The 14,922-nt window shown below is 44.9% G+C and overlaps 1 protein-coding gene across 1 annotated transcript in view; it reads left to right on the top strand.

Annotated features, from left to right (window-relative positions):
* KCTD12 (potassium channel tetramerization domain containing 12) overlaps window positions 1-4,645 on the top strand; it is a 155,131-nt gene extending 150,486 nt beyond the window's left edge. Inside the window, exons 5-6 of the transcript XR_008556746.1 lie at window positions 4,067-4,117; window positions 4,593-4,645. The gene's annotated coding sequence lies outside the window, so the exon portion shown is untranslated. The remainder of the gene's footprint in view (window positions 1-4,066; window positions 4,118-4,592) is intronic.
* The last annotated feature ends 10,277 nt before the right edge of the window (window positions 4,646-14,922 follow it).

The raw sequence follows: 14,922 nt of genomic DNA, 5'->3' as shown, positions 1-14,922 counted from the left end.
CTGTAGTCATAGGTGCTTTTGCTTTGTCCTTCTTCTTGATTAAAATCTACTAGAGTAGGACTGTGTTACTCAGCTTCATATTTCCCAAAGCACCTCCCAAAGCAGCTTTCATTCTAATAGGTGTTCACCACATTCCTGTTACATGATTCTATCAAAATATACACATATTATTGACCTCACCTTTCTCAAGATAGATGTGATGACTCAGTGAAGTGTTATATAGAAGAGCATTGACAAAATTAAATTGGCCCATCCTCAGCAATTATATATATATATCTATATATATATATATATATATATAAATACACACACACACACACACACGTATATATATATACACACACACACATACATATATATACATATATACATGTATATGTATCCTATATAATAAAAGAAAAACATGTAAATTGACTGTACCTCCACTATGCTCACCAGCAAATCAGGAGTGAGTATGCAAATTAACCAGACAAAAATGGAGGGTTAATTTGCATATGCAGGTGCCTAGTGGCCTGGGTCCTGGGAACATCCTTGGGACCCAGGCCGTTCCTAGCCTGTAGGCCCAAGCTTAGGCCCTGAGTGGCTGGGGTCCCAGAAGGCTCCTGGCCACTCCGGGCCATGGAGACGCGGCAGATGTTCCCGCCCCACAGCTGCTTGCACGTGCACAGGCGCCAAGTGATGGTCCGGGTCCACACCCCCAGCCATGGGGCTGGCTGCTGGCCTCGGGGGCATGCAGAGACCCCAGCAGCTGCTGCCGTGAGGCTCGGGGTCTCTGCACGCCCCCAGCCTGGCTCCCATGATGCGGGGCTGGCTGCTGGCCTTGGGGGCGTGCCCCCCTGGGTGGCGGGGACATGCCCCTAGCCAAGTGGACACAACGCAGGGGGCCCTCTGCCACATGAGCTGCAGAGGAAACACCTTTTATTTTTTTAAAATATATTTTATTGATTTTTCTACAGAGAAGAGGGGAGAGGGATAGACAGTCAGAAACATCAATGAGAGAGAAACATCAATCAGCTGGCTCCTGCACACTCCCCACTGGGGATGTGCCCCCAACCAAGGTACATGCCCTTAACAGTAATCAAACCTGGGACCCTTCAGTCTGCAGGCCGATGCTCTATCCTGTTGAGCCAAACCAGTTGGAGTGTAAACACCTTTTCTGACCGCTCATTGGTTAAGCTCCCTGTACACCGCCACTTGCATTGTTCTTGGTAACTTGGGTAATAAGAATCCAAGAAGGTGATCTCAGGTGTTTCCACCTCACTCCTGGAGGAAAAAACGGAGGTCCATTGCTAGAGGGGCTAAGAAATGTCATATCCTGTCCTAGCCGGTTTGGCTTAGTGGATAGATCCTCAGTCTGCGACCGAAGGGTCTGGGTTGGATTCTGATCAAGGGCATGTACCTAGGTTGCAGACTCCTCCCTGGCCGGGGCCCAGGTCAGGGCTCATGCAGGAGGCAACCAATTGAAGTATCCCTTTCACATTGATGTTTCTTTCTGTTTCTCCCTCTCTCTCTCTGGAAACATATCCTCAGGTGAGGATAAAAAATCAATGAAAACATATCCTCAGGTGAGGATAAAAAATCAATGAAAACATATCCTCAGGTGAGGATTAAAAAAAAGAAAGAAATGTCATATCCTATGAAAGACACATCTTGAAAATGCCTAAAGAAAGTTGTCAAAAAAAAAAGAAAGTTGTCATTTTTTTCATGGTGAAGGGACTGGAGTCCATGTTGATGAAAACACCTTGGCAGCTGTGGTGGCTGGCAGTGGCTGCAGCAGCAGGGTAATGGGGCTGAAGCTTTCCCTTGATCAGCCTAGTCTCCTCTTGCAGAGGGAGGCCAGACTCCGTGGGGAGTGGGCCTAAGCCATCAGTAGGACATCCCCTGAGGGCTCCTAGTCTGTGAGAGGGGGCAGGCTGGGCTGAGGGAACCCCCCTCCATGCATGAATTTTGTGCACCAGGTCACTAGTATATATATATATTTTTTAAAAAGCCTAGATTTTCACATATTCATAAGTCCATCTGAAAAATTCATTATTTCAACAAACTACTCAAAAAAACCTCATCTTCACATGATTTATGTTGGAGAGATGATGAACTGTTGCAAATCTTAAAAATAATGACATAGCTTTATGGATAGAGTTCAAAGATGGTAGAGATGGGATGCAGTTTCCTGAGCTCAGCAACAAGCAGGGCAGCAGGATTTGATGAGGTCTAGGGCTCCCTACAGACAGCCAAGCATTTAATGAGCACCATAGAGGGGCTTAATGTTCCATACCAATACTCAAGGACCTTTTTTTTTCTTGGCCCAGTTTACTTGGTAAATCCACAAAGCCAAATGGCCAGTTGCCTGAATTAAAATATTTCTTCTCTTTTGCCAATTCTTCCCTTCCTCTCCGCAGCCAGGCGTGGCAATGGATGTGAGATGGAATGGCTCTTGTCCTGCTCCACTTTAAGCACTCTTTCACCACAGAAATGAAGTCTCCACTCTTCCTCTTAAATTGATGAAAACTTTTCTGCTTAGAATTCAGTGACTCATTCCACTTGGACAAACCACATTCTTTCTAGGGTGGAAACCCTGAATTCAATGTAGCTGGCCAAGTTGGGGAGAAAACTTTAAGCTGTTTCTGGGAAAGAACTTGAAGTCTTCCTACTGATGATGAGAAACAAATTTTGCTTTTTGCAAGGGTTGGAAGCATAAGCATGCTAGTGAATGACAATCTTGGACCTAGCCAAAGAATGCTTGGGTGGTTTGGATTATCATTAAGATTTTTTTTAATGAAGCATCTAAGGTCCTGAATCCTTATGATAAATTCTGGAGAAGCATCAAAGAAAGAAGAAGTACAGGCTGGAGTGAAAATCGGTGTCGGTTACCAGATATTTGTAATAGCAAATTGTCTTTTTGCTATATGTACTCTTTTGTAGCCAAAGCCAGAATGTTCAATGCTGTATGTAATTGGGGATAGCCACCATATGTGATTGCTCATTTTATGGCAGGATCTAAGCTTACTCTGCAAAATTTCATTTAACCCTCGCATAGGCCCTACATGATAGCAAACTGTAACTGCCAACTGAATTTGCATTTGCCTCAGGGACCAGTGGGTATTTATTCATCACCCCGGTAGAACTATTTAGGGACTAAAATGAATCAGTGAGAGAGGAGGAAAGGTATGGCACTAAAAGGAATGGGGTGTTTAACAGAATCCCAGTGAGGCAAGGGGTGCTGAAGGAACAGACTGATGCTCAACTCCCTTGGGCAGGTAATCAGCTCTTCTAGCTTTTATAAATCATGAAAATGTGTTAAAAGTGTTTCTGGTCTGCATGCTTCCATAGTTTGCTGAGTCCTTTAGGACCACTTAGCACCATGCTCTCATCCAGGTGAAAGGGAATCCAGCAAGAATGTAATTAGCCTCATTAGCTAACCTGAAACCTTGTGCAGTGGACCTAGAAGCTCCTAGCGCCTGCTGTGGTTTAAGGTCCCACGGATTGTACTTCAGTAGCTAACCATGCATTATTTTGGGAATATCTTGCCCAAATCCCTTTAGAGCATCTATACAGCTTGGCAATTTTCAGGACAAATCCTTTTTGAGAGTTAAATAAACAGGGATTTAAAAATATTTCCTTATGTTTCAGACAGAATTCCAGCTGTCTGCTTCTTCCTTCCCTCTAACAAAAACAAAACAAGTGATGCGTATCCATATACAATTCACAAGGTTTAGTCTTGCTCTCCTACAGAGTGCTCCTTTTGCCGTATTGTCGGTGTTGGTAAGCTCTTCATTTTCTTCACGATCTCAGTGTCTCTCTGCACCTCTCTTATTCATCGACTCTGTTTGTTTAAGCCTGTATTTGTTTTCCTATTGCTATCGCCCAATTTTTTTGTTCATTGTTCCAGCCTTACCTTTTTCCTACTGATCCACCGTGTTGCTACATTAGCTTTACAAAACACACCACAGGTTTTATCGGCCTTAAACCTGGTGGTAGGTCCCTACTGTTCCCTAAATTCTACAAGAGAAAGTACCAACTTCCTGGAATTGGTAGAACTTAATTATTTACCCTTCTTCCTTTCCAGATTCTGAACTAATTGTGGGCTAGACACACAAGCCGGATGAGATGAAATGAGGTATTCAATTTATTGCCGATCATGCCACACTGGGGATGGGGCCAGAGGCAGGACAAAATACGGCTTCCTGAAATCCTTTCCTTGGATTTACCATACAGTTCAGGAAGACCTGCTGGAGAACTGTAGCCATCTTCTTCTGGTGCAGGTGTGGGGGCCATGGACTGCCTTAGAGGTTGAGCAATGAATCATGATCTTGCTTGGAGGGCTTGTGGAGTCTCTGGAGATGACACTTTCTGAAGATCTCACAGGGAGGCCAGCCTATTCAGTTTCTGGAAATCCAATGGGCTGGCAACTAAGACCAGCAATTATGCCATGGTCCTTGAAGCCCAACTGGTTTCGGAGTTTCTGTCTCTCAACAATAAGTCTTTACCTGTTGCCTCTTTGTCCCTGCCCTTGGAATAGTGGGATGGGATAATGAAGCGGGTTCATCCTCGTGCACGACTCTTAAAATGGGGAAATTTCTGCTTTTTTGAAGTGTGGACCAGATAGCCAGAAGTGTTTGATGAAGATCTGGGATATTAAGTTTCCCCAGCGCTCTAACTCTTCCTGCATCCCAGTATTATCTCCCTGAGAATCAGGAAAACCAGTCTTTGTGCCTTCACAAGGATTTCTGGAGGAAGAAATGATCTTTCTGGTGAGGCTATGTGGACCCTTCCCTTTCCGCTCTTGGAGGGCCAGCTTGGGCTGACGCTTTTAGGAACGTACTGAAGACGGTGAAACACGGTCAACCCATTTTAACTTTGTCACAATTGGTTCCGCAGACACGAGGAAGCGAACCAGATTGAGTTCAAGGACACAAACAGGAAAATCTGTCCAGATGCTCTGTTACCACTTACCAGGCACCGACCTCCTCCTAGGTAAAGAGAGGCATGTCCACTTCCCAGCATCCCACCTGTTCTCAACCAACCCCACATTGTAATGCATGCCGATTCCAACACCCCACTCTCGGGTACTGATGTCTGCATTAGGCAGGATTCTTGTGGTGCATGTGAGAGAAATGCAAGTCAAACTAGATTTGGCTCGGGGTCTCTGGCCAGAAGTATGAGAGTTCAAGACAGTGTATTTTATAACTGCTTCTAGTACCAGAGACAGAAAGACCCTTCTTTTCCCAGAGACCTTCTCTCAAATATGATTACCCCACCTTGGGGCACGTACCTCTCATTTGACCAACTGCAGTGCCCAGAGAGGTGTGTTGCTCTGAGCGACCAGGTAAGGGGTGCGTCATATGTCTACCTCTGGGGCACAGAGGTGTGGGGCTGGGAGAGATACCCTTATCTTAACCACCCTGGGAGGAAGGCTGGGTTTCCTGAAGGACAAGAACAGAACAGACAAGAAACACATGCCCTCTCCATGGACCTCATTGCATTGTACCGTGATTGTGTCTCGTGTGTCTCATTTAGCCCTTATATTAGACGCGGAACTACTGCACAGCGAAGAAGGTCACATTTGTTACTCTCACAATGTCAGCAGGAGACGGCTAAGCCTGCATGTCACTCCCTTAAAAAGGGAAGGAAAGAGAATCCCCAAGCACCTCGGCCTTGTGGCCATGTGGCATTTGCTCTAAGCGCCACAGCCAGCTAGGTCAACACCCTTCAGTCCCACTGAGAAAGGGTGCTGGCACAGCCACTTGCCCTGCTGAGCGGGCACCTCCCTGCTGAAGCTGAGGCTCAGGGTAGCTGTGACCTGGGAGGTCTGCAGAGACCGGCCTTGGCCAAGCCACCTGCTCTGGCTCTGCAGAGCCCCACATGCTGCCAAATTTTCCCAGGCCACAGGGGTTTCTGAATATAGGACGGAGCATTCGCGTGATTCAGTTAAGGGTGCTGCACGTCAAAATGGCCTGTATTCCACATTCTTTTTTGTCATGTTCCTTTAGAAATACACTTCTTATTTTTGAATTAATTTTAGTTTTACAGAGCAGTTGCAAAGACGGTATAGTTTCCATATGTGCTTTACCTAGCTTCTCCTCTTGTTAACATCTTACAACCATGATGAATTTGTCAGGACTAGGAAATTGGTATTGCTATTAACTAAAATATAGACTTTATTCAAAGTTCAGCAGTTTTCTCACCGCATTTTTTTTTTCTTTCAGGATATTACATTGCCTTTAACCAAATTCTTTTGATTTACCCCCAGAACTAATTCTCTTATGTCAAGAGGCTGGTGGGGTAGATTAATTGCCCTAATGGCATCCATTTATCACCCTTCCCTATAAGCATGCTTCTTGCAAATGAAATTTATCACCTCCTATAAAAAGGTGGAGTTTGCAGCCCTGACTGGGTGGCTCAGTTTGTTGGAGCGTCATCCCCTACACCAGTGGTCGGCAAACTCATTAGTCAACAGATCCAAATATCAACAGTACAATGATTGAAATTTCTTTTGAGAGCCGAAAATCGACTTCTGCGCATGGGCCACGAAGTTTCAATTGCACTATACATGCGCGCCCGCACGTGGTATTTTGTGGAAGAGCCACACTCAAGGGGCCAAAGAGCCGCATGTGGCTCGCGAGCCGCAGTTTGCCGACCACTGCCCTACACCAAAAGGTTGAGGGTTCAATTCCCAGTCAGGGAACATACCTAAGTTGAGGGTTTGATCCCTGGTTGGGGTGCGTACAGGAGGCAACCAATGGTGTATTTCTCTCTCATGTCGACGTTTCTCTCTCCCTCCCTCCCTCCCTCTCTAAAACCATTAAAAACATACTCTCAGGTGAGGATTGAAAAAAAAAAAAAAATGGAGTTCACAACCCCACTGTTGAATCTGAGCTGGCCATGATTTGCTTTGGCCAGCAAAATGCAGCAGCTATTAAGATGTGCCTATTCTGAGTCTGGGCCCCAAGAGACTTTGGGTGCTGCTGTTCTCTCTCTCTCTCTCTCTCTCTCTCTCTCTCTCTCTCGCACCCCAGCCTCCTTTATAGGAACAATGCTGGGCTGGCTTGCTGGATTGAGGGGCTACATGAATCAGACAGGAAATATCCCAACTGAATACCAAGGCCACATTAGACAGCCAGGCCCCAGCTGACTGCAGATCCGTGAGTGAGTCCAGCCAAGAGCAGCTAAGCCTGTCCCAGAGCAGCAGGACTACCCAGATGGCCTGTAAACTCATGAGCAAAATACATTTATGATTGTGAGCCGCTGAGGGTTTGTGTTTGTATTTATGTAACTGCATTGTGACAATAGATGCCCTATACGGTGAAGTCAGGATAGATTCTGATATAGGCCATCTGGCAGTTCAGGTTTCACTGTCACCAACTGGCTGGGTAAAAGTTGTTGAGATTTTCTAATTGTAGGTCTTCTCGGGACTGGTCTTAGACTTTTGTAACCAGTTTTAGTAGGCACTTTTTATGGGATCCACGTCTTTTGTTCTGAGTGGATTTGAATGGAAAATTCATATGCGGAAAAGTATTTCTCCTGTCTTCCTGGGTACTTCTGGGTACTTTTGTAACTTGTGGTGTCATTGGTTTATGCATCCTGACGTTGGGGTCACCACAATATATCCCCAGGTTTTTTTCCATTTACTTCCAAAGACAAGAAATCTATGCATATTTATGCTAGGATTTTGCTGCTTTGGGTATTTCCCAAGTAAGCTGTCTGTGTTTGGCAGGGTTTTCTGCTGACTGCAGTGGGTACAAGTCTAGAATTTAAATTTGATGTTTTTAGCCATTGTAGATTAAAAAAATTTTTTTTCCTCTCCCAGGGTGGCCAGTGTCATTTTTCCTGTGGGGCAAAACCAGTTACAAAAGGACATTATATCATCTAGAATAATGCCCGTTAAACAGCTTTACTTCTCAGTACTGGAGTCAATCCTGGTTGCCCGAGAGAAGGCTCGGGTCCTCTCCTTTCATAGGGCTCAAGCCTTTTCTCTGCCCTTTCTACTCTCTTAGTGGTGGTTTTCCCAGGATTATAAAGATGCAGGTTGCAGTCCCAAGCTTTTTGCCATTCTCCCACCACAGAACAGCCTATCCCTAACTCCCTTGCAGAGGGAGCTTTGGTATCTTGTGACCAGGAAAGCAATAGAGGGAGCTGCAGCCTGTTTCTGGTCTCTGATCAGCAGCATCTGCCTGGGTGTGTGAGGTGAGGAAGCAGACCTAGAGGTCTAACTCCCTGTTGCAGGCTTTCATACCTTCTGTTTGCAGCGGCCTGCCCCCCTTCCTGAGGCAACTGTGCCCCATTGCCTGAGACTTTGCCTGGGATGAAGTGACATGTTTCATGTTAGCTTCCTCCCTCTCCCCCTACCAATCTGTTGTTCAGATTTCTTGTGCTTTTTTTTTTTTTATCATATTTCCATCTTTCAATAATACGTTGACGCCTCTTTTTCACTGTTGTGTCTTCTTACATTCTCTTGGTCCTTGTGGGTTTATATCTTGATTTTATTCCTCCAGTTTTGTTTTAGTGAGGTTTTGCAAGAAAGCAACATCCATCTTCCATCTGCCATGTTTTGCCAGAATCTTCAGACTTTTTAGTTTTTTATAAGCATACTAGAGGCCCGGTGCATGAAATACATACACGGGGGAGGAGGGGCCCTCAGCCCAGCCTGCACCCTCTCCAATCCGTGACCCCTCGGGGGATGTCTGACTGCTGGTTTAAGCCCAATCCTGGAGATTAGGCTTAAACCAATAGTCGGACATCCCTCTCACAATCCTGGACCTCTGTCTCGTAATCACTCACCTCCCTGCCTGCCTGGTCGCCCCCAACTGTCTCCTCCCTGCTGTCCTGGTTACTCCTAACTGCTCCCCCCCACCAGCCTGGTCACCCCTTACTGCCACCACCTGCCGGCCTGGTCATCCCCAACTGCCCTCCCTGCAGCCTAGTCGCCCCTCACTGCCCCCCCTGCCAGCCTAATCACCCCCAACTGCCCTCCCTGCTGGCCTGGTCACCCCCAACTGCCCCCCTCTGCTGGCCTGGTCACCCCCAACTGCCCCCCCTGCTAGTCTGGTTGCCCCCAACTGCCCCCCCTGCCAGCCTGGTCACTCCTCATCACCCTCTTCTCCCCACCCCCCCACCATCCTGGTCACCCCATGCAGCCTGCTGTTCAGTCATTTGGTTATCCCTCACTAACCCGCCTGCTGGCCCGGTCCCCCCATGCAGCCTGCTTGTTCAATCATTTGGTCGTCTCTCACTAACCCCCCTGCCAGCCTGGTTGCCCCACGCAGCCTGCTGTCCAGTTATTTGGTCATCTTTCACTAACCCCCCTGCCAGCCTGGTCATAGGCAGCCATCTTATGAGGGCATGAGGGTCAATTTGCATATTACCTCTTTATTATATAGGATATACATTTGTCTTGCTATAGCTTAATAATTATTTTCAAGAATCTTGTTTTGCTTTAAAAATCACATAATAAATTATATTAATAGAAAAAGGACTTGGAACTAGAGAGTTTAGGATTTTAAAGCAAAATTTTGGGAGCTGGAATGAAAAAATGGACATTCTGAAAATTGCTTGGAAAGTATATGTTGATAGTTTTTTTTATCTATAGGGATTTTAAGAACTCTGTAGTTAAAAAACAGCAACAATGCCTAAGCATCACTGGGCATATTTAGCATTTAATTATATACAGCTTTTGTTCAAGACAATAGATTTTACATTCTTATCACGAATAGCACTCTCATTAATATCAAGCTCTTATTCATCCCTATCATCTAATCACTCTTTTCACCAGGAGGTGGTCACATAATGGGAGTAGTTTTGGTGTCACATCTTCTAACTGTGAAGCTGATGATGTGATGGCTGTAACAGCGACAGCATTATGTCAAGTCTGTTCCATATCCTATCAAGGATATGACATTATGCTTTCACACATACAAATATCTTTTAAAATATAAGTTGGACCTGGCCGGAATGGTTCAGTGGTTGAGTGTCAACCTATGAACCAGGAGATCATGGTTCGATTCCCAGTCAAGCCATATGCCCTTGATCCCCAGTGTGGGGCATGCAGGAGGCAGCCAACCAATGATTCTCTCTCATCATTGATGTTTCTATCTCTTTCTCCCTCTCCCTTTTTCTCTGAAATCAATAAAAATATATTAAAAATATATAGACTGTATCATAACACACCCATTTTTTGCAACTTGCTCATTTATTTTTCTATATTGTGAGTCCTTTCCGTGTCAAAACATAAAGAATCAATTAATGTCTTTTTCCCCAAAAAATACTTCTCAGGTGGTTTTTAATTTGAAGCAATGCTGTAATAAACATGCTTTAATATACTTTCTTGCTCATTTGTTTATGTATTTCTATAAGATATATATTTTTGTAAGTAGAATTCTGGGTCAAAGAGCCTGTACCCTTTACATTTTGATAGATCAGGCCAACTCACCTTGCGAAAAACTATCAATTTATACTTTCCAAGCAATTTTCAGAATGTCCATTTTTTTTTCATTCCAGCTCCCAAACTGTACTTCTTTCCTCCTTGTAATCTTTGCATATCTGATAAGTGAGACGGTGCTGTCTTAGCGTACAGTCTTGATTATCAGCCCGACTTGCTGCCCTTTGCTCTACTTTCAGTCCTCATTAACAAGCAGACGCTTCTCCGCTATTTCTCATAAGTGGTAGAAGAATGAAGTCGCTCTAAGGTTTTCAACAAATCCAGATGCTTGTTCGTTAACGGGTGGTTGTTCTTGAGGACATGAGTGACCTGAACAGCTTATCTTATCTACCCCTTGATTCTGTCCCTTAGGTAGCGTCTTAGAAATATGCCAGGCCAGGTGGTTACCGGAGGGAAGAGGGGGAGGGGCAGTAAAGAGTAAAGGGGCCAAATATATGGTAACAGAAGATGATTTGAATTTGGGGGGTGGGCACACAATGCAATATACAGATCATGTATCCTAAATATAAATGTAAACTGCTATAATTTTATTAACCAATGTCACCCCAGGAATATTAATAATAATAAAAAAAGAAATATGCCAGGTCAGGGCTCAACTGCTCTCTCCCTGGTGCCTCTCTCCTTAGAGATCTCTGAGAAGAGTTTGGACTCTCAGTAATACTCATCTCTAGCTAGACAGAGACTACTTTCTTGAGCTGCCTTTCTTGTTGTTTTAGTCCAGTGTTTGGGAGCTTCTTTCTGTATCAGTTCCGCGTGGCAGTCACTGGAGATATATTCTGATTCTTCCTTTTTAGGCTTTTGAAAGGTTTGCACTCTCTTCCCTTTTCTTCCCCCGTGAGATGTGGCCATGGGGCTCTTCCTTTTCAATTGAAGCCCAGTGGGAAGGGTCCTAAGGAAGAGAACATGCAGTAATGCCTGCCTCATGCCCAAGAAAAAGAAACAAACCAGCTGAATAATGACATCCCAAGGATGGCCACGTTCTTATCTCTGGATCTGTAAATATGTTTTCTTACAGGGTGAAAGGGACTTTTCAGATGTGATAAAGTTAAAGATTTTGAAATGGATAGGTTATCCTGGGTTATTTGGATGGGCCAAATATAATCACAAGGGTCTTTAAAAGGAGAGGGTAGTAGTTAGAGAGAGTACAAGGTGCGAGGATAGAAGCAAGAGGCTGGAGTGATGAGAGAAAGGGGTCATGAGCCAAGGAATACTGGCAGCCTCTAGAATTTAACAAACAAACAAACCCTCAGAAAACAAGGGGGTGGATTGTACTTTCAGAGGCTCCTCCCAAAAGAGCTCTATAAACATTAGATTTTAGCCCATGTGACTGATTACAGACTTCGGACCTCAGGATTATAAAATAATAACTTGTGTTGTTTTATAACACAGCAGTAGTAGGAAACTGATGTTTCATCCCCTCATCACTCGTCTACATACCTTTGGGATCACATTCCTACATTAAGTGCTCAAACAGAAGCCCTTGTCTCAGAGCTTGTGTCGGGGAGGGGTGGCATGCCGGGCTTAGACAGGAAATAACTAGACTTATACTAACAGTTTCTATGGCGTCTTTTTCCTGAGGACCAGATCTGGAACATGTGCATGCGGTTGATCCTAGATTCCATCCAAGATGCATTTTCAGGGAAAGAAAGCCTCAAATGAAGGATGCTCAGGTGTCCTCAGTGACCAGGGATGGAGAGAGGAACTTCAAGTGACTAGCCAGAGGACACTCCCATGTCAGGAAAATGAAGGTGAGGTCCCCAGTAGCGGAGGATGCATTGTGTATGTGTTTGGGATGAATCATCAGGGTCTAACTAGGAAAACAGAAACACCTGAAAGTCTTTACAGTGAGGGAAATTTATTGTAGGGAATTTTTAAAATGTTTTTTAAATTGATTTTTTAAATGTGTTTTTTTAAAATTGATTTTGAGAGAGAGAGAGAGAGAGAGAGAGAGAGAGAGAGAGAGAGAGAGGTGAGAGAAACATCTATTCATTGCCTCCTGTACAACCCAGACCAGGGGATCAAACCTGTTACCTAGATATGTGCCCTGATCTGGAATCAAACTCACAACCTTTTGGTGTAGGGGACCATGCTCCAACCAACTGAGCCGCCTGGCCAGGGCTATTAGAGGGGATTTTTTATAGAGATGACAGGAGCGCTGAGAACCAGATAGGGGATGGAGAGATAATCCAGAGGAGGGTGAGACAGGAAGTCACTGCACCTTGAGGTTAGAGGATAAAGTGAGAGGTGGTATTGCTGGAGCCCATGGCTTGGGACCACTGGAAAGAAGGTGGAATCAGAGTGGGCTCTTCAGTAGGAGCTGGGCTGCCGAGGAAGCACAGCCACTGCCAGAGAGGCCACCGCAGGTGAAGTGACACGATGAGTACCCTGGCTTCTCCTTTCCTTCCATCTTTAATTCCCATTCAGTGCCTCCAATGGGGCAAACACAAAGAAACCAGCTCTGCTGAAATACACAGCAGGGCAAGTGTAAGGGATGGATCTGAGAGCAAACAGACATAGGACTGGCCTACAGTACGCTGCCAAGGGGCCTATGAAGAAACACCCACAGGAGAAAGGATCCATTTTAAACACCTGCCAATCTCTGTGGAAACCAATTCCAGACTGAGTAACACTTTTTCCTGTCTTTAGCTCCTCTCCCTCTCAATGCTGTAAGTCCTAAGGGGTAAAAAAGCTAAAGCCAGCATGTAGGGTGTGTTCCTGAAGGTGATGACAGATATAAAGAAGCAAGAATCAGCTATCTCCCTCTTTTTTCATTGCTGGTCTCCCACCCTCCATGGGCTAGAGGGAGGGGAGACAGAAACTTTCACTCAGTGAAATTTGGAGTTTTAGTTCAGTGGTCGGCAAACTCATTAGTCAACAGAGCCAAATATCAACAGTACAACGATTGAAATTTCTTTTGAGAGCCAAATTTTTTAAGCTTAAACTTCTTCTAATGCCACTTCTCCAAAATAGACTCGCCCAGGCCGTGGTATTTTGTGGAAGAGCCACACTCAAGGGGCCAAAGAGCCACATGTGGCTCACGAGCCGTGGTTTGCCAACCACTGTTTTAGTTATTACAGTGGACCACACATGAATGACTAGAACAAGCTTGTTTTAGGTAGCTCTGACATGCCTGGAGGACATTAGCTGAGAAATGTCAGATGACCTGTGGGGCCTGCCTTGGAGTCCATCTAAGGCAGTGAGAATGAATAAGCGTTCTCTCTCTGTGCTGGACAGTAGTGCAAAGAAAGTTACGAGAGAACGAGAGAACACAATTTAGTTGAACCTTTCTAATTCCAACTGTGCAGGGGAAGCTTGTGACTGCTCCACTGAAGCTCTTCTCCCTTGATTAGAGATGACAAGAAAGAATCCACACTCCTCCCTAGGGGCCAATATTCTCATAACCAAGCTTTGTTTGCTTCTTTGTTTGTTTGTTTTCACACTACCTCCATTACTGTGGGAAGGGAAATGTCGGAATGGTTGACATCTATTATTTTGGGGCTTCAGCCACAATTCAGACTGAAACATTCCTTCTAACACTCTTTTCTGCATGAGCAGAAGATACAGAGTATATAAGATGGATTAGTTAAGGAGGTATAGAGGAAGCTCTACCTCTGCACATACACCTTTTGAGATTGTTGAAATTCATATCCCTTCCACATGGACACTTGTCTAGAATTCTGAAGAATCATTGTATAAGGCACATCTGCTCTGCAAACTAATGTAATCCCAGATGAGAATTGGAACAAGTCTGCTCGAAATCAGAGCTGTGACCCTATGAGAAAAATGATGTGCGGCAAGGAAGCAAATTCTCAGAACTCCCTGCTGATTTTGGAACAAAGACTATCATAAGACCATGATTGAACGTATATCACAGAAAGAGATGGACATGGAAAGACACTGAATGCAGACACAGAGGGGCTGGATGTATTGAATCCCTTCTTGAAGAGGGAATGCTGTATGATCTCACATGAGAAGAATGGAGGCTTATTAGGAAGATCTCTGCTTTGAAGGAAGAGATTGTATTTCATAATGAGGCAAGGAGGAGATCTTAAAGACAGGAATTAAGATGTTAAAGCAGGGAGATCTGTGGGAGGGGCTGGGGGTATGGACAAGAGAGGGTCCAGAATATGGAGCCAAAGGCTACTTCTCAAACTAGTTGTCCACATCTCAGAGACTCAGTGACTTTGGGGAAGAAGATGGAAAGCCAGGAGACTGAGTTTGTGATTCACCAATACTTCTCTCTGTCTTTAGGTAAGGACAGCTTCTCACGCGTATTGAACAAAAACTACCCAAAGCGTCTCCACTGTCAAGAAAAGCCATGCTTACACTGGGACCAAGTTGTCTAGGTTAGATAGAGTGGGTGAGGTCAGTGATGCTGGGAGAACGGAGAGTATCCTGAAAGAACAAGTACAGATTATCTGGTGAGCACATCACTAAGATTTGGCCCAAACTACATGCTCCGGAGTCACCTAGAACTCTGAAGACAC

Source organism: Eptesicus fuscus, chromosome 8, assembly GCF_027574615.1.
Source record: "Eptesicus fuscus isolate TK198812 chromosome 8, DD_ASM_mEF_20220401, whole genome shotgun sequence".
Classification (NCBI taxonomy): Eukaryota; Metazoa; Chordata; class Mammalia; order Chiroptera; family Vespertilionidae; genus Eptesicus; species Eptesicus fuscus.
Note: the sequence above shows the minus strand (reverse complement) of the source record. Positions and strands in the feature narration are given on the sequence as shown.